The 25432-nt window shown below is 41.4% G+C and overlaps 1 protein-coding gene across 4 annotated transcripts in view; it reads right to left on the bottom strand.

The window, feature by feature from the left end:
* The window catches only part of AKT3 (AKT serine/threonine kinase 3), a 1010799-nt gene that overhangs the window by 649448 nt on the left and 335919 nt on the right, over window positions 1–25432 (bottom strand). The window contains exon 2 of one of the 4 annotated variants that reach the window (XM_029593968.1): window positions 2675–2773. The exons of the other annotated variants lie outside the window; for them this stretch is intronic. The gene's annotated coding sequence lies outside the window, so the exon portion shown is untranslated. The remainder of the gene's footprint in view (window positions 1–2674; window positions 2774–25432) is intronic. 4 annotated transcript variants of the gene reach the window in all.

Here is a 25432-nt window from a genome sequence, read left to right as displayed (position 1 = left end):
TCATAGGGGAGCTGTTCCATCCCCTTTATCATTTTGGTTGCCCTTTTCTGTACCTTCTCCATCGCAACGATATCTTTTTTGAGATGCGGCGACCAGAATTGTACACAGTATTCAAGGTGCAGTCTCACCATGGAGCGATACAGAGGCATTATGACATTTTCCGTTCTATTAACCATTCCCTTCCTAATAATTCTTAACATTCTATTTGCTTTTTTGACTGCTGCAGCACACTGGGCCGACGATTTTAAAGTATTATCCACTATGATGCCTAGATCATTTTCTTGGGTGGTAGCTCCTAATATGGAACCTAACATCGTGTAACTACAGCAAGGGTTATTTTTCCCTATATGCAACACCTTGCACTTGTCCACATTAAATTTTATCTGCCATTTGGATGCCCAATCTTCCAGTCTTGCAAGGTCCTCCTGTAATGTATCACAGTCTGCTTGTGATTTAACTACTCTGAATAATTTTGTATCATCCGCAAATTTGATAACCTCACTCATTGTATTCCTTTCCAGATCATTTATATATATATTGAAAAGGAAGGGAAACAGAAGGCTAGGAATTATTAGAAAAGGAATAGAGAACAAAGCAGAGTATCAGAATGCCTCTGTATCGCTCCAAAAAATGACCTCACCTTAAGTATTGTGTGCAGTTGTGGTCACTGCATCTCAAAAAAGATATAGCAGAATTAGATGTATGCTGATGACATACAACTTCTCATTCCCATTACTTCGTCTTTAGAAGAATCAATGTCAAAAGCAGCCTCACACCTTGAAGCAATAAGAAAACTACTAAACAACCTAAAATTATGCTTAAATATGAGCAAAACAGAATGTATACTAATTACAAGGAAAAACTCTGGTATAACATACACTCCTCCCTTCCAATTTGACAACATTCAAATTCAACTCAAAGACAACGTTAAAGATCTGGGTTTCTGGCTAGATAATGAGCTAAATCTTAAAAAACACATCGCAGCAAAAACAAAAGAAGGCTTCTTCAAAATTCAAATACTCAAACACCTTAAACCGCTGCTTCACCCCCAGGATTTCAGAACCGTTCTTCAAACCCTCATCTTCTCCAGTATTGACTACTGCAACTCCCTTCTAATTGGCCTTCCCAATGCAACCTTAAGACCACTGCAGTTACTCCAAAATGCAGCTGCCAGAGTCCTGACTGGTAAAAGAAAATCCGACCATATATCCCCAGTACTCCACAACTTACAGTGGCTTCCTGTTAAAAAAAGAATAGAGTACAAAGTCATCACAATTCTACATAAGACAATTCACAAAGCAGACTTCACTGCCCTGGACAATATTATACATCTGCATAAATCATCACGTACAACAAGATCTACATATAAAATTCAGCTGGATGTCCCTTCATTACCACAAGCCAAACTTTCCTCCACCAGAAATAGAGCCATCTCTATAGTCGGCCCAAAATTATGGAACTCTTTACCTCTACACCTCAATTCACAAGAAAATCTTAAATCCTTTAAAAAGGAACTTAAAGAATGGCTACTCTCACAGTCTTACAATGACTGTTCACCCAATGATAACAGAGCATAAAACCTTTTTCATATCCACCTCTCGCCTTTTTATTCCAACAATCCTTCTGACTCTCGCCCGACTTGCAGAAACCTTCTTTCTCATTAACGGCTTCAACCGTCAACTTCAAGCACTGCATACAGTCTTATCTAATGTTCAATGTACTTGTTAACTTTTACTAAGTTAATACTCTGTTTCAATCTGTTTTAATGTTATGAATTCAAATGTAACTGGTTCGTTGTAATGTAAACCGGAGTGAAGGCATTGTCAGCTGTACCTCGGTATATAAACAAATGCTAAATAAATAAATAAAATAGAAAAGGAATAGAGAAGGGCAACAAAAATAAAAAGGGGATGGAACAATTCCCCTGTGAAGAAAGGCTAAAGAGGTCATGACTCTTCAGCTTGGAGAAGAGATGGCTGAGGGGAGACATGATAATGGTCTATAAAGTAATGAGTGGAATGGAACAGGTATATGCAAAATCAGTTGTTTACTCTTTCAAAAAGTACAAAGACTAGGAGACATGCAATGAAGTTACTAGATGATACATTTAAGATAAATAGGAGAAAACATTTTTTTCTCAATGCATAATTAAACTCTGGAATTTGTTGCTGGAGGATGCAGTAAAAGCTGTTTGTGAGATGGGTTTAAAAACATTTTGGAAAAATTCCTGGAAGAAAAGTTCATAAAACTATTATTATGGTGGACATGGGGTTTAAAAAAGGTTTGGACAAGTTCCTGGAAGAAAAGTCCATAAACCATTAAGGTGGACTTGGAAAAATCCACTGCTGATAAGCAGCATGGAGTGTATCGACCTTTTGGGATCCTGCCAGGTACTTGTGACCTGGATTGGCCACTGTTGGAAACAGGATACTAGGCTTGATGGACCTTTGGTCTGTTCCAGTATGGCAAGTCTTATGATCATCATTCTAATAAATTATGTTTAGCACTGAAGAACTGAGTTCATATGGTACTGAAGCTGAAGAAAAGGTTTAACTGGCTGTCTATGTACACAAGCTCAGGATCATGAAACAAGAGCAGCACTGCCACTCTCACCAGCAATGGTCATATTATCAATCCATAAAACCCATCTCCTTTCAAGGGATTCCTTTGTTACCTGTTGCCAATGTTTGGTCTATGTCATTCCGGGGTTCTGCAAGTACCGCCTCTGGTTCACTGTCTGTGGTTCAGGCAGCCCTGGTGATTAGCCTCCTTCCTGCAAAGAAAGAGAAGCCTGTATACCACTCTCTCTTGTCAGGGTTGGTGGTTCCTTTGAACCTTAATTCCTATACCACACTCAGGCTTTGGTAAACATTGGGTGTCATACTTCCCTGCCCCAATAGTGGACCTAATACATCTGTCCAAGGGATATGGGTAGCTAGGGTAAGCACTTGTTGACACACTTAAGTAGTGGGAAAGTAGACAAATACCTTGCTAGATATTGGTATGGCCCTCTTCTCTCTGTACCTGTGTTGCACCAAAAGCAAGCAGTAAAGAGAAGCCCAAAGGGAAAGTTCAAACGCTGACTCTGTATTAGACGAGCATGACAGCCTTGCCCTATAGCATATTACAATGACATAGTGTAAGGTCACTGGGATCTGAAACAACTATCTCAGGATCATTAAATCAAGACTAGCTATTTATTTATTTTATTTAAATAAAAATAAAATAAAAGCCTACAGTTACCAAGGGTGGGGCAAAAACTGCAATTCTGGTCTACCCTGGGCTGCTCTCCAAGTATTATCTCATCTCTACACACATGCTCCCAAAATCACCACTGATGCTGGATAGAAGGGAACATTTTTTATATTTTTGGGTCTCTCTCCCCCTACCTTCCCTTTCTGAGACCAAGCACCATCCAGAGTGGCACCTCTGTCCATCCCTCCTATGTTCTTTTGTACAGACCTTTCTTGCACTCACTCCCCTCGCACTCTCCTGCATAGCACCCTAGTCACCTGGGATTACAAGCTTGAGCCAGCAGCTTTGGGATTTGGGGTAGAGTGCCACTATCCATGAGCCATAGAGACATGCTCCATAGGGTATACCTTGCTTGAAACTAATGCCTTCATTATTTTTTGCTATCAGAAAAGTCCCACCGCCACCCATTTGTTAGAATTAGGTGGAGTCTCCAACTTCTCGCTAAACACAGAGTACCATGTAACAGGTAGATGGACAGCCCATAGTGAGGTCTATGCCATGCCCAGATCCTTGTAGAATGTTGCTGCATAGCATCTCTTCTTTTTATTTTATTTTATTTTAACAGACTTCCAGGTATCCTGATAATCCCTACCACACTGGGGACCATAGGCACCGGAGCTCCACATATTTTTAAATGTTTTGTCCAGCTAAGTGCAACTTGTAAGTATGCATATCACTTTAAAAAAAACAAAACTGTAAGTCACAAAAGAACCCTGTATTGCCCCCTCCCACATGCTGACTGGACCAACAAAGATACTCTGGAGCCCTGTGTCTACATGCCCCTTCTGGGGATGCATGTTGTCACAATGTGTCCAAAGGACCAACATGTGGTACACATTCTCCCTCGCCATCTCAGTCTTCCTATTCAACATAACCTGGCTACACCGCTCCACCTGTTTCTAAGTCCCAGCCATCATTGCATCAGAGACCACCACTGCCATGTGCCAAGACTGGGTTGCCCCAGCACAGATGTAGCACACCCTCAATTTTTTTATTTTTTTTTTTTAAATAAATGGTGGCAAGCACCATACATCAGCCTACCACCTCTCAATCACTCTGCTTTACGCAGTTGACATCCGTCCCCCTGTCATACTCTCCCATGGTTGCCCCACACGAGACTCCTTCTCCATGCTTGGTCTCCCATTGTCACAGCACCAAAATAGCGAAACGCACTGCCTGGTTTTTTATGAGTCTGATCCCTCATATTTCAATTCAGAGAGTCAGCTGTTAGCAATCCCTGTAGTGCTTCTCGCTGATCCAGCCAGACCACAGGACAAAATAAGCCCAAAGCTGCAACCCCTCTCAGTCCTAACACAATGACCTACAACCACTACCTCATTTAAAAATGTAGAACGAACACAACTGCCAGCATGGTTAAATGATGAGGTGAAAGAGGCTAGATTATGATATGCTATAAACAATTGATTGAAAATAGCTTAACATAAAAATATGTACATAAATAAATAAATAAATATTGAAGCCAAAGAACATCCTTCAAAAACTGAAAGGTGAATCCAAATGAATAAAATAGGTAAGCGCATATGCACTGTAACATTAAATGTAAGGTATTAAGACATGTGTGAGGATTTAATAGCAATGATATGAGTCTCTGCACAAAAGAAAGGGAACTAAAATATAAGGCTAGGATTGTTTTGAAGCTGGATTAAGAAGATTCTCTATCACAACTACACTTCCCAGATTCCCCTGTAGTTAGTTTGAGAGAGGCGGAGCAGAGAAGGGCTGAGTTGGAATGAGTCAGCAAAATCACAACCATAGGCTCCTAGTTCCCATAAAAGGAACCAGAGAGGAACAGCCAGTGCTGCTTTGCATATTTATACGCCTTCCCGAACCTTATGGTCTTCTAATAAGAATTTGTTAGAAGTTCCATCAACAAAATGTGCTCATTTAGATCTGCTAAGAGTGGGGAGGCTCTTTTCCGTTACAGGCCCATCCTATGAAACTCCCTACCCAAACAGATGCGGCTGTTACCCTATTTGAAAATCTTTAAGAGAGTGATTAAAACATATCTGTATACATAGGCTTTTAGTGCAGTGTTAACTACTTGATATATGAGAAAAACACATTTTTATTGTTGTCCATATGTTTTTATACTAGTTTACTGTACCTTAGTGTATTTGTTTTAATTATGTATGTCCTTTTTTAACTCAATTCGTCATTTTTGTTATGAGTGCGAGTAAAAAGTATTTTTAAATAAATATAATATTGAAGTTGTCCTGACCTGTATTTCTGTTTGAATGAATATTAGTTAATTTGGATTTTGGAAATTGTAATGCTGCCACTGCTGAACTTATACAGTTAAAGTCCAAAATTTTGGAATTGTTAGTAATTAGTTGTATTTTATGTTTTGGGGAAATGTGGTTTGGTAATTCCTGAAAATGTATCTTTAAACCTTGAATGTGCAATGTCACTAATTAGCTTTAACTTGTGCAGCATGACATATATTTAGAGTCCAAGGCTGGAATTGTGACTTTAGCTGATGCCTTAGAAACTCTGGCATGGAATCCGCTCAGTCTGTACATTTGAGCCCAGAGTTGGAAGTGGTTCAGATATGGTTTTGCTTTATTTTAACCAATTTTCTTTTGTCATTAAAGAGAACTCTCTTAAAGATATAGGAATGTTGGTTGATAAAATATTCTCCTGCTGCACAACAAAACAAGTATAGCTGAAAGAACTTCCCTACATACATAACTTGGAGTGTTGTAAAATCAAAATACTATTTTTATTAAAGGAATCACACTAATATGTACATTAATGGAATTACAACCATGAAAATTAAACATCAGAACAAGTACAGACTAATTTTCAGGATTCTCCCTGTAGGTCTCACCTGTACAGTTACATAAAATGTGTCTTTCCATGAAGTCCAACAAGGGACCACCATAAAAACTATGAATATTTCTGTAGCCCTTTTTTATGAAGTTCAGCAGACTGGTAGCAATGGCAGTTCTTAAGGACTTCTAGAACAGTAGGAGGAATGATTAATCTGTAAACCATTTTATGACTCTACATCAACCAACTCAGGAGGAAGTGGAGATTTGGATGCATACTTTCAACGTGCTTTTTGAAAATCTTAGGATCTGGCATTTTTGTCCTACAGACAACACTTTGTGCTTTAAAGACTGTGGTACTGCAATGGCTTTTGCTTCTGTAAGTTGTATGCTAGAAAAGCCCAAAGACTGATTTGTCTTAAACAGTCTTAATACATGCTTTAAAACTGGTATTAGTGCCATGGCTGGGGGTTAAGTAACAGCCTTTGAATTAAAAGGATTTAGAAACTGAACTATGGCTTGATGAGTTATTATTGAGGGCTAAGGAAATAGAGTTGAGCAGAGTTCGTGGGAAAATTATTATGACATTACATGAATTAGTAATGAGGGACAGAAGTCCAATTTCAGATATCCTTAAAGTGAGAGGTCCCAGGACTGTTTCCAAAAGGTCAGGTAAGTTGAAGTACTGGAATGATGTCTATTCCAGCGGGTCTTAGTTACTTTCTATTCCAGCGGGTCTTAGTTACTGACTCAGCAGCTTCAGTCACAATAGATATAGCATGGTGCCAGGTATATGGACCCTACGTGTTACCCCTTAGTGAGTCAGATGACTTATACCACTTAGTGCTTTCCTGAGATAATAAATACTAGTTTCTACATACCTTCCTATCCCAGTGTTTGAGGTTCGGGACACATGAACAGAGAAGATTCTGGAAATGGGAAGCTCGCTGACTTAAGAGGCACTCCACCTATTTAAAGCCATAGCATCCCAGAGTGTGAAATCTCTAGGCTTAATGATAAAGGTTAGCCAACAGAGACCCAATTGCGCAGCCCCAAGGCATAGCACCATTACACAGGCCAAAAGAAAATTTTAAAAGAAACTTGCAGAAACTCAAAATAAAAACTTCTTCAAGTAAGGGAGTCAGTTGGACTGCTAGATGACTGAGGGGAAAAAGGACCCTCAGGGAAGACAAGGCAACAAAAGAAAAACTAAAGTAATTCTTTGATTAAGTCTTTCTTTACTCTGTAGGATGTTGGGGAGATACCTATGCCAGTAACATCCTTTGACGGTGAAGATTCAGAAAATCACGGTAAACCGGGGAGATACAACACAGTGAATTGACATACTAAAGAGTAATAAATCATGGGCACCATATGGCATACACCCCAGAGTTCTAAAAGAACTCAAAAATGAATTTGTAGTCCTATTACTAGTAATCTTTAACTTCTCATTCAAATCAGCTACATTATCTCATGTTTGGAAAGTGGTCAAAATGCCATTTTTAAAAAGGGCTCCAGAGGTGATCTAGGAAATCATAGACCTGTGAGTTTGATGTTGGTACCGGGAAAAATGGTAAAAGCTATTCTAGAAAACAAAATTACTATCAGAATAGACACAGACTAATAGGACAGAGAAAACATAGATTTAGCAAAGGGAAGTCATATCTTTTTAGCAAGGGGAAGTCATATCTTACAAATACTACATTTATTTGAAAGGTTTAAACATGTGGACAGGAGTGAGACTGTTGAAATAGTAAGTCTGGATTTTCAGAAGGCATTGACAAAGCTCCTCATGAAAGACTAATCAGGAAATTAAAGAGTCATGGGAGAGGCGGCAATTTCTTATTGTGGATAAGCAAACAGGAAGTAAGACTAAATGGTCATTTCTCTCAATGGAGAAAAGTAAACACCAACAGTTCTGATCACTCCATCTAAAAAAAAAAAATAGTAGAACTAAAAAAGGTACAGAGAAGAGTAACATAAATGGTAAAGAGGATGGAAGTCTAAACAGGTTACAGCTCTTCAGCTTGGGGAAGAGAAGACAGAAGATATGATAGAGGTTTATAAAATCACAAGGTAAATAAACGATTATTTACTCTTTCAATCTATGAAAATAGCAGGTAGCAGAGTTAAAACAAATTAGAGAGAATATTTTTTCACTCATTGTATAAACTTCCAAAGACTGCAAAAAATAAAGACAGGTAAGAATATCTAAAAAAGCTAAAGGAACTTGGGAAAGCAGTCAGGAATGCAAAGAAGCAAATGGAAGAAAAAAATGGCAAATATATTAAAATGGTGAGGGGGAGACATTTTTTTCAGATATGTTAATTATAGGAGGAAGTGCAAAAGTGGCATTGAAAGACAGAGGTTGCAGAGGCTTATGAGGAAAAAGTGCATTTGCTTAACAAATATTTCTGTTCATTGTTTACTATGGAAGAACCCAGGGCAGGACCACGATAAAAAAAAGATACAAATTGGATTAGAAGCGAGGTATACATCTATCAATTTTTAGAAAAGTGTAATCATGAGGAGCTAGCTAAACAAATTAGATATGGGGCTGGACAGGATACATCTGCAGGTATTAAGAGAACATAGGGAACTGCTGGCAGCCCCACTAAAGACAGGCAGATGTGATTCCTATTCACAAAAGTGGAAAGAAGGAAGAAACAGTAAGTCTTATCTCTATGGTAAGCAAATTGATGAAATCGCTGCTGAAACAGATAAGTTCAGCTTCCATACTCCAACAGATTACAAGATCTGAGGCAGCATGGCTTTACCAGAGGTAGGTCATGTCCAACAAATCAGATCAATTTCTCTGACTGGGTGACCAGAGAGTTGGGTCAGGGAAGAGCACTAGATGCTGACTACTTGGATTTCAGTAAGGCCTTTAAGAAGTCCACATAGGTAACTTCTAACTAACCTTAGTGCCCTTGTATGCGCCCTAAAGTTACTGACTAGGTTAAAAACTGGTTGAGTGGAGGTGACAAAGAGCAGTGGTAAACTGGGTTCAATCTGTACGTTATAATGTATTGCTCACCCCTTGTTCTATGTAAACCGACATGATACGACAAACCGTGAATGCCGGTATAGAAAAAACACAAATAAAATAAATAAAATAAATAAATAAAAATCTGAGAAGAAGGGCATTATTAGCAGCATCCCACAGGGATCAGTCCTAGAACCAGTTCTTTTAAATATTTTCATGAATGCCATTGAGGAAGGATTGTCAGGAAAGGTTTTTTTGTTTTGTTTTGTTTTGGGTTTTTTTGAGGCTGATACAAAAATCTGCAACAGAGTAGACATGAGGTGGAAAACATGAGAAGGGATCTAGTGAAGCACGACGAATGATCTAGAGTTCCATAACTAAGCTTTATTGTTTAAAAAAACTGCAGTGTCATGCAAAAACCTAAAGGAGCAGTACAGTATAGGAGTGAAATTCTTCTAAGCACCAAAAAAGAACAGGATTTGGGAGTGATCATTATCAGATGATCTTAAGGTCACCAAATAGATAGAGAAGGCAATATACAGCAAAAGTCTGTTTAGTGGAAATTCACCAGAAAAGGTCCAGGGGGCACTGCTTGCTTGTAAATTAAAGGCACTGCTGTTCTTGAAACTGTCTCTGAAGCTGTCTCACACTTAGATAACAGAAAAACATATGTATCTTTGTAGTTCTAGGCAAGACAATGAAGAGTTATAAAATCAAGGTTAGTTAGCTTCCCATGGCTCTGTGGAATGTCAGAAGTAAGCAAATGTTTAAACAAATGTTTCCCGTAACCTTGTGACCCTAAATCAAAGGAGTGTTGTTTTAATTACTGGGGGAAAAAGATATTTAAGATTGACCAATTCAATCACAAATTAAGTCAGGCTCTTAGGCTTACGAGCTGACTTCCTTATGCACATAAGAAATAAAGGCTATTCATAAGAAATACACTGTCTGTCTTTCCTGATGCCCTGTGATAAACATTTTTACTGCAGATGGTGCGTTGGCCGGGAATCGAAGCAGGGAGTGAGTGCTGACCTTGCCTTCTGCAGGGCTGCCTGGGAAAGGACTCCTACTGACCTGGGACAAGGGCATGCACAGCTCTCTCACTCGATCCGAACAGAATACAGGACACAGGATCCCTGAAGGTATTTCTACTTTTTCTCTTTGTTTTTGTGCGGTCTCATTTGCAATGAACTCTATTACATGGAGACCTTTAAGGGAAATGTGTTTACTCAATTATTTTTGTACTATTCTTAAAATTTGTGTATTCTTATGAATATCAAAGCATTCAGCATTGCAAAGGTACCTGATATAGCGACAAAGCCAGTAGCTTAATTGATAGGACACTGGGTAGTGGCAGCCTGCTGCTTAACAGATAAGGGCGCACGGGTCCAGCTGGCAACTTAAGAAAAAGAATATCCTGCTGCTTACGTAACAGGGCGCAGGACAGTAAAGCCAGCTGCTAACAAACAGGGTGCTAGGCTTCTGGATAAAAATACCGGGCCCGGTGAACTATAGGGACGTGAAATCCCTAGATTTACAGCTTAAGTTTAATAGGCTGGGACAGTCTGGGCAATCCACATTCAGGGAGACGAATTCTCTGGGATTGTCTAGGACTGGGATACAGGGTAGTAAATTCCCTAGGTGTTTAGCCTTGGAAACGGCTAGGATAAGTATGGGAAGTGCACCCCTGCTTATGGTATAAAAAAAATAAAAAAAAGAGAAAATGGGGTAAAAAAGACAATAAAAGTACAAAATAAAAAAGTAAACGCTAGAATAGACAAGAGGATACCAGATTTCTTCGGAAACCTTTAAAATAAGGAGTATTTGACACAAAAGGAGCTTGGAAGGAGAGTGTCTGTAATCAAAGAATCACTGCTTGAAAATAAAAATATACCAGAATCAAGGGTCCCTTACAATTCATTTTCATCGAGCGCTGTAACAATCTAGAGGGTTTTTTTTCTATTAGATGGTTTGTTTAATCTCTGCATTAGCTACAACTCCTGCATACAGGGAAACTGTGTCTATTATGATGCAGGCTATTTTTAAGAACTGCTTATATATCCATTGGGAAACGTGTTATGCAACTGTTGCTGTCTATTAACCAAACTTCAAATCTCTGCTATGGTAGATTGGTTAGAAAAATTTCTTTTTGTGGTCAAATGCACTATTTCTTTTGATCTACTCTGGGGACGCCCATTGTAGACTATTTTTACTTAAGGAAAACTTATTAAAAGTGATTGTGAATTATTTATCTGTATATATGTTAATAAATGTGCACTGGAAAATACTATACAAGGAAATTAAACAACAGTGCCAGTTAGCCTATTGTTTAAAAGCCCTTGCTCTGCCTGCGAGGCTGACCGTGTAGCTTGCCATCTGTTTTTTTATTTATGTCTGATTTCTGCTGTAGTATAATGCATTACAATTGTTATGGCAATTTCAGCACTTGAAACGGCACTGGGAGCTGCAGAGTTAACTAGGTTGGCAGGTAAAGCTCCAGGCAATTCATATGCACAGTAGGTCATGGTGGGGGAAAACTGGTTTACCTTACTTTTGAAAGATATAAGCAAACTGCTGAGGAATTAAAGTTTAATTTAGTAGATTCTTTCAGAAAGATTGGTTTCATCAGCCTTCTCTGGCTGGCTAACATGTGGTTAAAAGTTAATAAGCTTTTGAGTTTATAAACAATAAACTTAAAAGACTTTACAATAGGCATAGGAGATATATTGCATTTTGTATTGAAAGCACCTAGTTTGGTTCTTGTTGATTTAAGTTATAAGATTGATTTATGGGTCTGAAGGATGGGCAGCGGCTGCTTCTCAGCATGACAATTTAACCCCCATAACTGATTTCTCTGGTACATTTGGGTTTTCAAATTATGAATTAAGGATTGTGATATATGCAACAGCTATCTGTAAATTGCAAGCACATGTACCAGGGATTTGAATTGTTTAACCCCTAATAGGCAGAGATTTTTGATTTACAGATGAGTCCTGTACAAAATCAAACCCAGGATTTGCTGCTACTTAAAGGTAAACAGTTCTCACTACCATCACAAATGTCTGCACAGGGAGCAGAATTCATGAATGGTGCTCTAGTTCCCCTGACAGTTTTCACTGCTTCACATTATATATATACACATTTTCATCTATTAATAAACACTTAAGACAATGGAATAGTAAAGGCTTTGTTTCAGCTACTGGAGAACCTCTTTTGCATTTACAGACTTTGCAGCACAAGAGATTACTAAACAAACTTGCCAATTAGCAATACAGGAAAGCAGGATTGCAAACAGTACAGCAGATGCAGGAATTTATAGGGAACAGGAAAGCTGCAGGCTGTACCTTTACTAAAAAGGCAGGCTGAGAAAACCCTACTGGTACTCTCTGTTATGCTTTAAAGGTTTTAGATTTGATATTATATAAGTAGTGCACAACCCATGTACCAGCATGTGGGTTCCAAACTTACAGACACCTTTTTCTTTGTGACCAGGTTAAAAATGTTTCTTAATATTTGTCATTATAGTGATTTGTATACGAAAGAAAAGAATAAAGGAGCTGAAGATTTAATAAAGCTCCCAACTAAGTTAGCATTAGAAGGATAAACTATGGCGTGGTAATGTAGAGTCTGTAATTAGAGTTAATCACACAAAAATGATTCAGAATTAACCATGACTTACAACATTTATAGTTTATAGTCCCATGCACTCTACCTCACCTGACAGTTATCCCAGAAGGTTAAGATACTTTAATTTATTAATGTTCTTTTGTATTGTCTCACCTAATTTTGCCTAGGCCATATTGAAGTAGAGATGTGTTTCCTGCATTCATTAGATCTTAAAGTATTAAAAGGTAAACTTCAAATGTGTCAATTATAAGTAAGATATTACATTTTGTTTCATAGTTTTACATAATGCAAAGACTCAGGTAATCACCTTGGAACGCATGACAAAGTATGAACTCCTTTTACAATCAGGGAATATTATCTTTCATCACTGATCTGCCCTTACTCCTGCTACCTTGTTACCAGAAATAATTGATTTAGATGTTCCAGACCATGATTGTGCAATGTTAATGGAATGTGAATTACAACCCTGGAAAGGCTTTAAAAAATATCTCTCTTTCTAATGCTGACACAGTTTATTTTGTAGATGCTCCGCTCTCCATGATGGTGCAGGCTCGCTGCAGATTGAATGTGCTGTGAGTGTCCGGTGGGGGGTGCTGGAGGCTGGACCTCTCACCGGAGGAGGGGGATTGTGTCTCACTTGTGGGGCATTGTGGAAGGTGAGAGAGGTTTTGGCAGTGGATGGGGGAATGATTGGAAGTCGTCCTTTGTTGGAGTTTTGCTGGAAGCTATCTTGTTGCCTCTCAGGCTGGCAGTATTAAAAGAAGGAAAAAAAAAACTTGGCAAGATAAAGCAGCCAAGCATGTAGCTCTCACTAAACAATACTGTGGGAATTGCAGGATGCCCTCTGCTAAAACACATAGGGGCGGATTTTAAGAGCCCTGCTCGCCTAAATCCGCCCAAATCCGGGCGGATTTAGGCGAGCAGGGCCCTGCGCGCCGGTGAGCCTATTTTACATAGGCCTACCGGCGCGCGCAGAGCCCCGGGACTCGCGTAAGTCCCGGGGTTCTCCGAGGGGGGCGTGTTGGGGGCGTGTCGGGGGCGGGCCCCGTCGTCGCGGCGTTTAGGGGGCATGTCGGCAGCGTTTTGGGGGCGGGTACGGGGGCGTGGCTACGGCTCGGGGCGGTCCGGGGGCGTGGCCGCGCCCTCCGTACCCGCCCCCAGGTCGCGTCCCGGCGCGCAAGAGGCCCGCTGGCGCGCGGGGAGGCGTAAATCCCCCGACAAAGGTAAGGGGGGGTTTAGACAGGGCCGGGCGGGTGGGTTAGATAGAGGAAGGGAGGGGAAGGTGAGGGGAGGGCGTTAGAGGATTCCCTACGAGGCCGTTCCGATTTCGGAGCGGCCTCGGAGGGAACGGGGGTAGGCAGCGCGGCTCGGCGCGCGCCGGCTATACGAAATCGATAGCCTTGCGCGCGCCGATCCAGGATCTTAGCGGCTACGCGCGTATCTACTAAAATCCCGCGTACTTTTGCTTGCGCCTGATGCGCCAGCCAAAGTACGCCTATTCGCGGTATTTGAAAATCTACCCCATAGAGAAAAACAAAGACTTTAATATTAAAACTTTGATACAGTTGCAGGCGCAAGATAAGAATTACTGGAAGTTGTGGGCAAAAGGAGGGGCCACTATCCAAAAATCAGGAACAAGATCAAATATGATTTGGCCCAAAATGACGAAGTAGTGACCCTGCAGCTCCTACAGCATTAGTAATCATGTTTTTCATCACTGGTGGAGGATGGTTTAAGCAGTCAGGGCTCTGGCTATTACCATATATTCTCAGTGTATGCAATGTAATTTGTACAAGGCCTCCAAGGGCTTGATCATCACTCCTGCACACCTAAAGTGCCCCCTGGGCCCTTTCTTGCAGATCCAGGTTGACTTTATTGAATTACCCCAATGCCAAACCTACAAGTATGTACTAATAATGTTTTGCAGCTTCTCAGGATAAGAGGAAGCTTTTCCAGTAATAAAAGGCAGACACAATCTCTGTAGCTAAGATTTTACTGAAAGTTTATTCCAAGATATGGAATCCCAGAATCAATTGATAGTGATCAGGGGACACCCTTTGTTAATAACATAGTTATGTCATTAAGATGTTAGACATCTCTCTCAGGTTCCACACCCCCTTACAGACCCTCAAGCCTCTGCCCTTATAGAAAACTTCAATGGCAGGCTAAAAACTAAGCTGATGAATATCCAACAATACACCAAAACAGCGAACTGTTATTAATCAAACAACAATCAAGAGCGAAAGCTCTGTCGCTGGACAATTGAAAATTTTTTCAAAATTGTAATATTGTTTTTCTAATGTTTCTAATTGAAATAAATACCTACACTGTGCAATGGAAAAAATTTTTTTAGTGTTTATGTGATTTATATAAATCACATAAACACTAAAAAAATTTTTTCCATTGCACAGTGTAGGTATTTATTTCAATTAGAAACATTAGAAAAACAATATTACAATTTTGAAAAAATTTTCAATTGTCCAGCGACAGAGCTTTCGCTCTTGATTGTTGTTTGATTAAAAACTAAGCTGGGCATTATCATGGCTGCAGCACACTTAACCTGGCTACAAGCTCTCCCTTTAGCCCTAATGGCCCTGCGGGCATCACTCCATTCCAAGACAGGGCTTACCCCATTTGAGATAGTCACTGGACGACCAATGGCTATTGGTCTAATGCCAAAACCCTTCACTGCTCTTATATTTTCACAAGAAGTATATCTTAACCATTATTTGTTTATGTTGCAGAAAGTACGAGCCTCTTTTCCTCCAGTGGACCCTGGGCCTACTGAGAGCTTGAAACTAGCAGTAATTTTGTTTTTTATTGAAGATTTTCCTTATCAGGTATTTTTAACTTCACATTCTGCAGTAACATTGGAAGGACACCCTAGTTGGGTACATCTTTCTCACTGTAAAAAGGCTTACAGTATTACAACAGCAGGAAGCTCCGGGACATAGAACTCTCTCACGAGGCTACTGGAATGGACATGACCCTGATTTTGCTTCTCTGGGCAAACTGCACCAATACGATGACCGTCACCTACAAAAGGTCTACGATTGTGTGGTGAAATATCGTCTGTCTGTCCGCACAATGGAACTTTGTGCATGAATGTTTTGTCCTTGAAGTAAACATGACTGCTCACCTATATAAGGTTTACAACAAGATGGTGGCTCTCCCCGGGGCACATCCTTCACTGCATGGACTATAAGCTTCCTCCATGCTTTAACAGGACTCTACCTCGTTGTGACCACAGCAAGAGCAGCCAGTCAGTCTATGAGATAGGCCAGCTGTGCCCTATGGAAGCTGAGAAAAGGATTCAGGGAACCTGCCCTACTGGTTATAGACGCAACCTCAGGTGTACTGGGAACTACATTCATGATGAGTACACCCCTTCACCCATGCTTCTGCTTGCCAAGGCTTATATTAAAGAGCAAGGCTGCTCTGTGCTGGGCCTTCTTGTTGTAACTGGAAGGGAACATATCAAAAATCTACTTCACCACCTCTGAGGTAAAAGTGAATGACAGAAGACTATCAGTTTATAATATCTCAGGACTGTGGTTCTTTGCACCGTGGGGAGCAGTAAAGACTATTTCCTTCAATACTACTGCTCAGTTTTCCTTTGGATACATTATACCAGTGTCTTCTTTCAACAGAACTGGTTTGCCCCTAAGAGGAAGTGCAGGTCACCTACTCGATTTCCAGATGGACTGGGATACGTTCATCGCATTTTGAGGACTGTTTTTCCTGGTTTAAGAGTTTTTTAACTTGGAAGTGCTTTAATAAGCCTTTCTGCCACTGTGAAAGTCACATTGAACAAGACAACAAAGATTATGGAACTAATGCAATTAGAGATCAAGTCTCTTCAAGAAGTAGTTTTAGATAATGGTGCTAGATGCTTTTGGCTTGAGAAGGATGCTAGGACTTTGGGGCCAAAGAATGTTCATGATTATTATAGCTATTATAGTGTGTTTTCTTATTTTATGTGTGTCTGTTCAATGCATTGTTATGTTATGCAAAAAAGCATTCCTGAAATACTGGTCTCTACAACACTTGCAGTGCCACAGAACAAATCTCCAGATGAAGAGTTCAGCAGACTATGCACTATGAGTGAAAGTATAACTAATATTTAAGACAAGCATTGCCCCTGGGCCAAAAGAAGGTACTGTGATAATAAAATTTATTAGGGCCATCTGTTTAGTGGAAATTCACCAGAAAAGGTCCAGGGGGCACTGCTTGCTTGTAAATTAAAGGCACTGCTGTTCTTGAAACTGTCTCTGAAGCTGTCTCACACTTAGATAACAGAAAAACATATGTATCTTTGTAGTTCTAGGCAAGACAATGAAGAGTTATAAAATCAAGGTTAGTTAGCTTCCCAGGGCTCTGTGGAATGTCAGAAGTAAGCAAATGTTTAAACAAATGTTTCCCGTAACCTTGTGACCCTAAATCAAAGGAGTGTTGTTTTAATTACTGGGGGAAAAAGATATTTAAGATTGACCAATTCAATCACAAATTAAGTCAGGCTCTTAGGCTTACGAGCTGACTTCCTTATGCACATAAAGAAATAAAGGTTATTCATAAGAAATACATTGTCTGTCTTTCCTGGTGCCCTGTGATAAACTTTTTTACCGCAATGCTTAGCTGTATATGGAAAGGAATATTCAGCAGAAAAAAGGAAGTGATATTGTCCCTGTATAAGTCCCTGGTGAGCCTTCATTTAGAATATTCTGTAGAGTTCTGGAGACCGTTATCTTCAAAAGGATATAAACCAATTGGAGTCAGTCTAGAGGATAGCTACTAAATTGATCAGTGATCTGGATTCTAAAGCATATAGGGATAGATTTAAAGAACTAAATATGTATACACTTGAGAAAAGGTAGGGTGGGAAGATATGAGAGAGACATTTAAATACCTCCAAGGCTTCCATACCCAAGGGGTCTCTTTTCAAAGGAAAGAAGGTTCTAGAATGAGGCGTCATAGGATGAGGGTAGATTCAGAAATAATTTAAGGAAATATTTATTTACAAAAGAGGTAGCTGATGCATGGAATAGCTTCCTTGTGGAGGTGTAGAGACAAGGACAATATCTGAATTCAGGAAAGCATAGGATAAACACAGAGGATCTCTTAAGAAGTGGTAAAGATTGTAAAGCTGAATGGTTGGGGTAGTCAGGCAGATTAGATAGGCTGTTAAGGTCTTTTTCTGCCATCACATTTCTATATTTCTATTTTCTAATTAAGCTGTGGAATTTGTTGTTGGAGATATAGTCAAAGTTAATAGCATAGCTGAATTTATAAAAAGGTTTGGATACATTTCTAAAGAATAGATCTGCTGACACGTATTTGCTATTCAAGCAAAGGGTTTGCCATATCCCATATCTGGGAATGAGTAACAAGGAAGAGATCTTCCAAATCAGGGCTGACCCAGCATGACTCTTCTTATGTTCATTTCTCTTCCATCATTCACTTTGAATTCTCACCTACTCCAGACCTATTTCTACATTTCTCTTTCCCTCCCCTGTAAACATTCATCCAATGAATCCCTTTTACTCATTTTAACTAGCATACTCTATATACAAACCTTTCCCTATACCCACATCCCTGAATTGATTTGGCACCATTCTCCAGAACAGTGGTTCTCAACCATTTTTTGGCCAGGACACACCTGATAGATGATTCTCATATGCGTGACACACTGAACATGTGACCATCAAGAGCCTAAATGTAAACATGCACTCTGCATCCACAGGAATCCCCTCAACCCCCAGCAATGAGTGCAGAGCAGATCTAGAGCATTACCCTGTACAATTCACCATACAAAAAAGATATTCTGGTTCTGATGACATCTCAGTAAAAGCAAAAGAAACTCCCTTTACAACCAGGCACAATAGCCTTCCTTATGAAAAGACAGTAATTTACCACTAATGCATATCCTATTGAGAAAACATAACAAATAAGATTGATACAAATGCCTACATGCTAGTAAAATACCTCACCTTGTTCACACACCCAGAACTGACCTTCACCAAGTACAGAAAAACCACAAATTATAAATATAGAGACAGAAACTGGAATGGGAAACCAAAAAAGCCACTCTGCATGCAGTGTGAACCTGGAGAAATGGAAAGAGAAATATAGCACCTAACATAGTCCCAGGATCTGCAATACTGCACACAAACTAACCCAAACAAAGTTACACCTGTATTATGGAACACACTCAAACAACTCTATCTATGAAAAGGCAACACTACAACTATTAAACCAGGCCCTAAACACTAATGTACCTCCTATTAGGAAAACAGAATAAGCCAAGCTGCTATAGAGACCCACACAGAAATAATTGTAAAGCTTTACTAATAAATGTTACAAAACAGCTGCTGAACAGAACAACATCTAACAAACTCATAAAAATGATTAAAACATGTCCAAATATCAATAAAATATTTCAAAACAGCAGACATTGCATAATACCCAATAATTAAAATGGCAGTCAATCAAGAAAAATAAATTTAAAAAGCCACCTTTACTTACCCTCTCCAGCAACTCTCCTACTCCTTTCCCTTCCAGGCCAATAGCACTCACCAGAAGCAGCAAGGGCTGCTGAAGCTCTGTCCTCACAGTCCTCTTCCTTAGTGCCCACAACCAGTCACACACACACACACACACACACACAATTAGACCCCCACACCCAGTCTCTGTCTCTCTCACACCAGTCATCTTCCTGACCAGTCTCTCTTACACACACAGAAACACATCACTTCCCCGACCAGTCTCTCTCTCAATCACACATGCTCTCTTATATACAAGCTCTCAATCACACACAAATGCTCTCGCACCCATTCACACCCACAAGCTCTCTCCTAGGCTTCCATTCACACCCCCACACATAAGCTCTCACCCAGGCACCTATTCACACTCACAGACACAAGCTCTCACTTAGACACCCATTCACACCCACAGCACCAGCTCTCACCCAGGCACCCATTCACACCCACACATACCAGCTCTCACGCAGGCACCCATTCACACCCACACACACCATCTATCACCCACGTACCCATTCATACCCACACACACAAATTCTCACCAAATACCTCTTCTTCCTTCACTGCAGGGATGGGCTCCAGTTCAGCTGCAGTTTTATTCCGGCGGGCCTTCTTTTTCACCGCCACGAGGATGGGCTCCCGTGGTGGCCTCAGTCGGGGGTCGGGTTTCCTCTTCACCGCCACGGGGATGCGTTCCCGAGGCGGCCTTGCTTGATTGGGTTTTCCTCTTCACCGCCATGGGGATGAGCTCCCGTGGTGGACCTGCTTGGTCGGGGTTGGGTTTCCTCTTCACCGCCATGGGGATGAGCTCCCATGGTGGCCTTGCTTGGTCGGGGTCGGGTTTTCCTCTTCATCGCTATGGGGATGAGTTCCTGTGGCAGCTTTGCTTCTTCAGAGTTTGACACTGACATTCCTCCCACCCCACCCCCAGGCTATGCGATGCCCCTTCTTCCTGCCTCACCGGGCAATCAAAGGCTTCCTCCCTTCTTTCTACTTCCATGGGCAGGTAGAAGGGAGGAGGCTTCCAATTGGCCTGCACGGGGGCAGGAAGAATGAAGGCGGCTTCCCATTGTGCAGAGGGGTTAGGACGAAAAGAGGCTTCCAATTGGCCCACAGGGGCTGGAAAAAGGGAGAAGGAAAGTACAACTGGGCAGTGGGACACCAGGAGATGCAACACACCTGCTGGTGCTTGGCGACACACTGGTGTGTCGCAAAACACTGGTTGAGAATCATTGCTCCAGAACAAACATATAAACTATTGCAACCTCCATACTAAGACCATTCCATCCCTCACAGATTCCAACTTTCTCAGTATAACACACGCAACATTTAATTTACCTAACATTACAGATTTTCCTTATGTACGGCTAAGAAACTCCCAGATTAAACTTGCAGACTCCCCAATGGAGCTACCCCATCCCCATGTTATCTTTTCTGATCCATGTATATATTTTTACAACCCCTATTAATGCAAAATATACTCCCATAAACAGTCTCTAGGACATCATGTATTTTTAAAACAACTGCAAATGCTCAAATGAAGCAATGGTTAATAACAAGTTCAATGAGTCACATTTAAGTCAAAAAGCAAAATTGCTTACCATGTAATAGGTGTTATCCCAGGACAGCAGGATGTAGTCCTCACATATGGGTGACATCGGTAATGGAGCCCTATGTACAGAAAAACTTCTTTAAAAGTTTCCATGAAACTTTTGACTGGCACCAGAGTGCCTACTGAGCATGCCCAGCATGCCATGATATTCCCTGCCACAGGGGTCTCCCTTCAGTCTTGTTTTGTAGCAATTAGCATTAGCCAAAAATAAAATAATAAAACGTATCGGACCCAACTCCGCGGGGTGTTATCCCAGGACTACATCCTGCTGTCCTGGGATAACACCTATTACAAGGTAAGCAATTTTGCTTTATCCCAGGACAAGCAGGATGCTAGTCCTCACATATGGGTGATTAGCAAGCTAGAGGCTGAGTAATTTTGTAGTGAAGCAACAGTGAAGTATTGTTGTTGAGATGAATCAGCCGAAGATCACAGCAGGTTGGATGTAGAAGGAGTTGGGATTATACTGGAAAGAAGTTCTTTAAGACGGATTGTCCATAGGCTGAATCTTGTCTTCCTTCTTTGTCTAAACAGTAGTGAGCTGTAAAAGTGTGAAGAGAACTCCATGTTGCTGCTTTACAAATGTCCAGAATAGGCACAGAGTGAAGGTGTGCTACTGAGGTTGACATTGCTCTGACTGAGTGTGCTTTTACTCGCCCTTGAAGAGTAAGGCCTGCTTTTTCATAACAAAATTGTATGCAATCTGCTAGCCAGTTTGACAGAGTATGCTTACCCACTGCTTTACCTGGTTTGTTTGGATCATAGGATACAAACAGCTGACTGGATTTTCTTTGGGCTGTTGTGCGGTTTAAATAGAAGGATAACGCACGCTTACAGTCCAAAGTGTGTAAGGCTCTTTCACCCTGATGGGAATGAGGCCTAGGAAAGAATGTTGGTAAAACTATTGATTGGTTCAAGTGAAATTCCGTGACAACCTTAGGAAGGAATTTTGGATGTGTACGGAGGACTACTCTGTCATGTAGGAACTTTGTAAAAGGTTCATATGTAACTAGCGCTTGTAATTCGCTGACCCTTCTAGCTGATGTAATGGCTATGAGAAATACCGTTTTCCAAGTAAGGTATTTAAGGTCACAGGTATTTATGGGTTCAAATGGAGAACGCATAAGCCTGGTTAATACTACGTTCAGGTCCCATTGTATGCTTGGGGAATGAACTGGAGGTTTAATGTGAGTTAGGCCTCTCATGAATATACTGACGAGAGGCTGTGTGGAGATAGGTGCGTCTCCCAGCTTGTTATGGTAAGCTGAGATTGCACTTAAGTGTACCCTTACAGATGACGTCTTAAGACCAGAGTCTGAGAGATGGTAAAGGTAATCAAGTAGTGAGGTAGTGGGGCAAGTGAAAGGATCTAAATCTTTCTGAGTGCACCACAGAGTAAACCGTTTCCATTTGTAGGAATAATTCTTTCTAGTGGAAGGTTTACGTGCAGCTATAAGTACTTGAGATATATTGGTTGGAAGGTTGAGAGGCTGTAAGATCAAGCTTTCAACATCCATGCTGTCAGGGAGAGGGATTGAAGGTTGGGATGGCGCAACTGACCCTGTTCCTGAGTTATGAGATTGGGAGCTACTCCCAGGCGAATTGGATCCCTGATTAAGAGATCTAGCAGTGTGGGGAACCATACTTGTCGAGGCCAATATGGGGCTATGAGTATCATAGTCCCCTTGTCCTGTTGTAGCTTTACTAGTGTTTTGGTTATGAGTGGTATCGGTGGATACGCGTATAATAGGCCTGAATTCCAATGGCGAGCAAATGCGTCCTTTGGTAGGCCGTTCTGCTGTCGGAGTAGAGAGCAGTAATTGTTCACTTTGTAGTTGAGATGGGATGCAAAGAGATCTATCGTCGGTTGACCCCAGCGTTGGAAGATCTTGGATGCTATTGCTGGATCCAAGGACCATTCGTGCGGTTGGAACTGACGACTGAGGCGATCTGCTACTATGTTGTGGATGCCTGCTAGATAAGTGGCCCGTAGAAGAATTGAGTGTGTCAGGGCCCAGTCCCAAATTTGTGCTGCTTCTTGACAAAGGAGGTAAGAACCTGTCCCCCCTTGTTTGTTGATGTACCACATGGCTACTGTGTTGTCCGTTTGGATCAGAACAGTCTTGTGTGACAGGCAGTCCTTGAACGCATGCAGCGCATAGCGTATAGCTCGAAGCTCCAGGAAGTTTATTTGAAAAGAGGCTTCGCGCTTTGTCCACTTGCCCTGTGTCTTTAGATGACCAATGTGTGCTCCCCACCTAAGGTGGATGCATCTGTAGTCAAAGTACTTGTGGAAACTGGTTGCTGGAAAGGTAGGCCTTTGAGCAGGTTGTTCACTGATGTCCACCAGATGAGTGCAGATCTGAGCTCTGGTGTGATATGAATGGGAGTGGACATTGGTTGAGTGGCTTGTATCCACTGTGCTTTGTGTCCATTGCAGTAGTCGCATGGTCAATCTGGCCATGGGAGTTACGTGAACTGTGGAAGCCATGTGCCCTAGAAGAATGAGGCACTGGTGAGCTGTTACCTGGAATTGATTTCGAAAGAGTGTGAGTCAAGAGGACAAGTGTTTGAGCACGGTCTCTTGGAAGAAAGCTTTTGCTATTGCAGTATTTAGCTCTGCACCTATGAACTGTATAAGATGAGTTGGTGACAGATGGGATTTCTGGTAGCTGATGAGAAATCCCAAGGAGTGAAGCACATGGATAGTGAGCTTGAGAGACGTGAGAGCTCCTTCTTTTGTTTGACTCTTGATGAGCCAATCGTCCAGATAAGGGAACACATGCACTCTCTGTTTGTGGAGGTGTGCCACTGCTACAGCCATGCACTTTGTGAATACTCGTGGGGCTGATGCAAGGCCGAATGACAGCACTCTGTATTGAAAGTGTTGATCCTTTACCAGAAATCGCAAGTACTGGCGATGAGGAGGAAAGATGGGAATGTGAGCGTAGGCATCTTGAAGATCCAGAGAGCAGAGCCAATCTCCCTTTGAAGAAGAGGTAGAATGGTGCCTAAGGACACCATCCTGAAATTTTCTTTTTTGAGAAATTTGTTGAGATTTCTGAGGTCTAGAATGGGTCGAAGGCCTCCTGTTTTCTTTGGAATTAGGAAATAGCGGGAGTAGAATCCCCTGCCCTTTTGAGTTTCAGGAACTGGTTCTATGGCCCTGGCTCTCAGAAGGGTGGATAATTCTGTTTGAAGAATTATGGAATGTTGATTTACTGTCCAAGATGGAAGTGGTGGGTTTTCTTTTGGAACAGTAAGAAAATCTAGTTTGTAACTGTGAGCTGTGATGGATAACACCCACTGGTTGGTGGTTATGGAGGCCCAAATGCTTTGGAAGTATGTTATACGACCCCCTACTGGTATGTGTGGAAATGGGTTGATGAGGCTGCTGCTCTCTGAATTGTTTCAAAAACCAGATGTAGTGGCAGTTTGTGGTGGTGGTTGTGCCCTTGCAGGCCTCTGCCTAGGTTGTTGGCGTTGAGGTGGGCGGGCTGTTCTGGGTCTATTTGCTGGGGGATAATACCTGCGTGGACGGTAGTATGGACGTCTGGTATCACGCTTTGGAATCCTCCTTGTGGAAGGTTGAGTGTCCTGAGGTATTAAGGATAATTGCTTTAGTGTTTCTGTGTGGTCTTTCATAGTCGCCACAGCTTCTTTGACCTTCTCTCCAAAAAGGTTGTCCCCCAAGCAAGGAAGATCAGCCAAACGTTCTTGTACCTCTGGACGGAGATCAGAGGCCTTTAGCCATGCCCATCTGCGTGAAGCTATGCCTGAAGCAGAAAGTCGTGCTGCAGTCTCAAAGCAGTCATAAGTAGCTCTGACCTCGTGTTTTCCTGATTCGAGGCCTTTATGGACGATATTCTGGAATGGTTCTTGATACTGCTCAGGGAGAGAGAGAGCTAGGTCTTGAACCTGCTTCCACAGGTTCCTTTGATATTGGTTCATATATAGCTGGTATGATGTTATCTTGGATACCAGCATGGAACCCTGAAAAACCTTGCGTCCTAGATTATCCAGAAATCTACTTTCCTTCCCAGGTGGTGTAGATGAATGAGATTTCAGTCGTTTCGCCTTCTTCTGGGCGGACTCTACCACGACTGACTGGTGTGGCACAACTGTGATTTTTGAAAACCTGGGATAGGTTGTACCAAATAAATTGCCTCTGATCTTTTATTGACTGCTGAGACTGATCCTGGGTGTTCCCATATCCTGTACTGAAGGTCTTGAAAAACTTCATGGACTGGTACTGCTAACATTTCTTTAGGAGGATCTACAAATTGCAGAACCTCCAATGTTTTCTGCCTTGCATCCACCTCCGTTTGTAGTTGAAAGGGGATGGTATCAGCCATATCCTTTACAAAATTTGTAAAGGAAAGGTCCTCAGGAGGTGACTTCCTGTGGTCGTCAGGTGGGGAGGGTTCAGAAAAAATATCCCCATCTGAAGAATATTCTGAGCTTGTGTCAGTAGCCATATCCCGTGGAGTGTGGTGAGTGACTGGCACTAGCAAAGGCTCCTTAGGCCTTGATGGTAGAAGAGGAGAATGAGGCCTTGGAGGTCTTGGTATTCCAGAGGGGTCTGGAATAGGCTCTTCTGGTGTTTTGTTTGATAAAAATATCCAGG

Source organism: Rhinatrema bivittatum, chromosome 3, assembly GCF_901001135.1.
Source record: "Rhinatrema bivittatum chromosome 3, aRhiBiv1.1, whole genome shotgun sequence".
Taxonomy (NCBI): domain Eukaryota; kingdom Metazoa; phylum Chordata; class Amphibia; order Gymnophiona; family Rhinatrematidae; genus Rhinatrema; species Rhinatrema bivittatum.
This window is presented reverse-complemented; position numbering and strand designations above follow the sequence as displayed.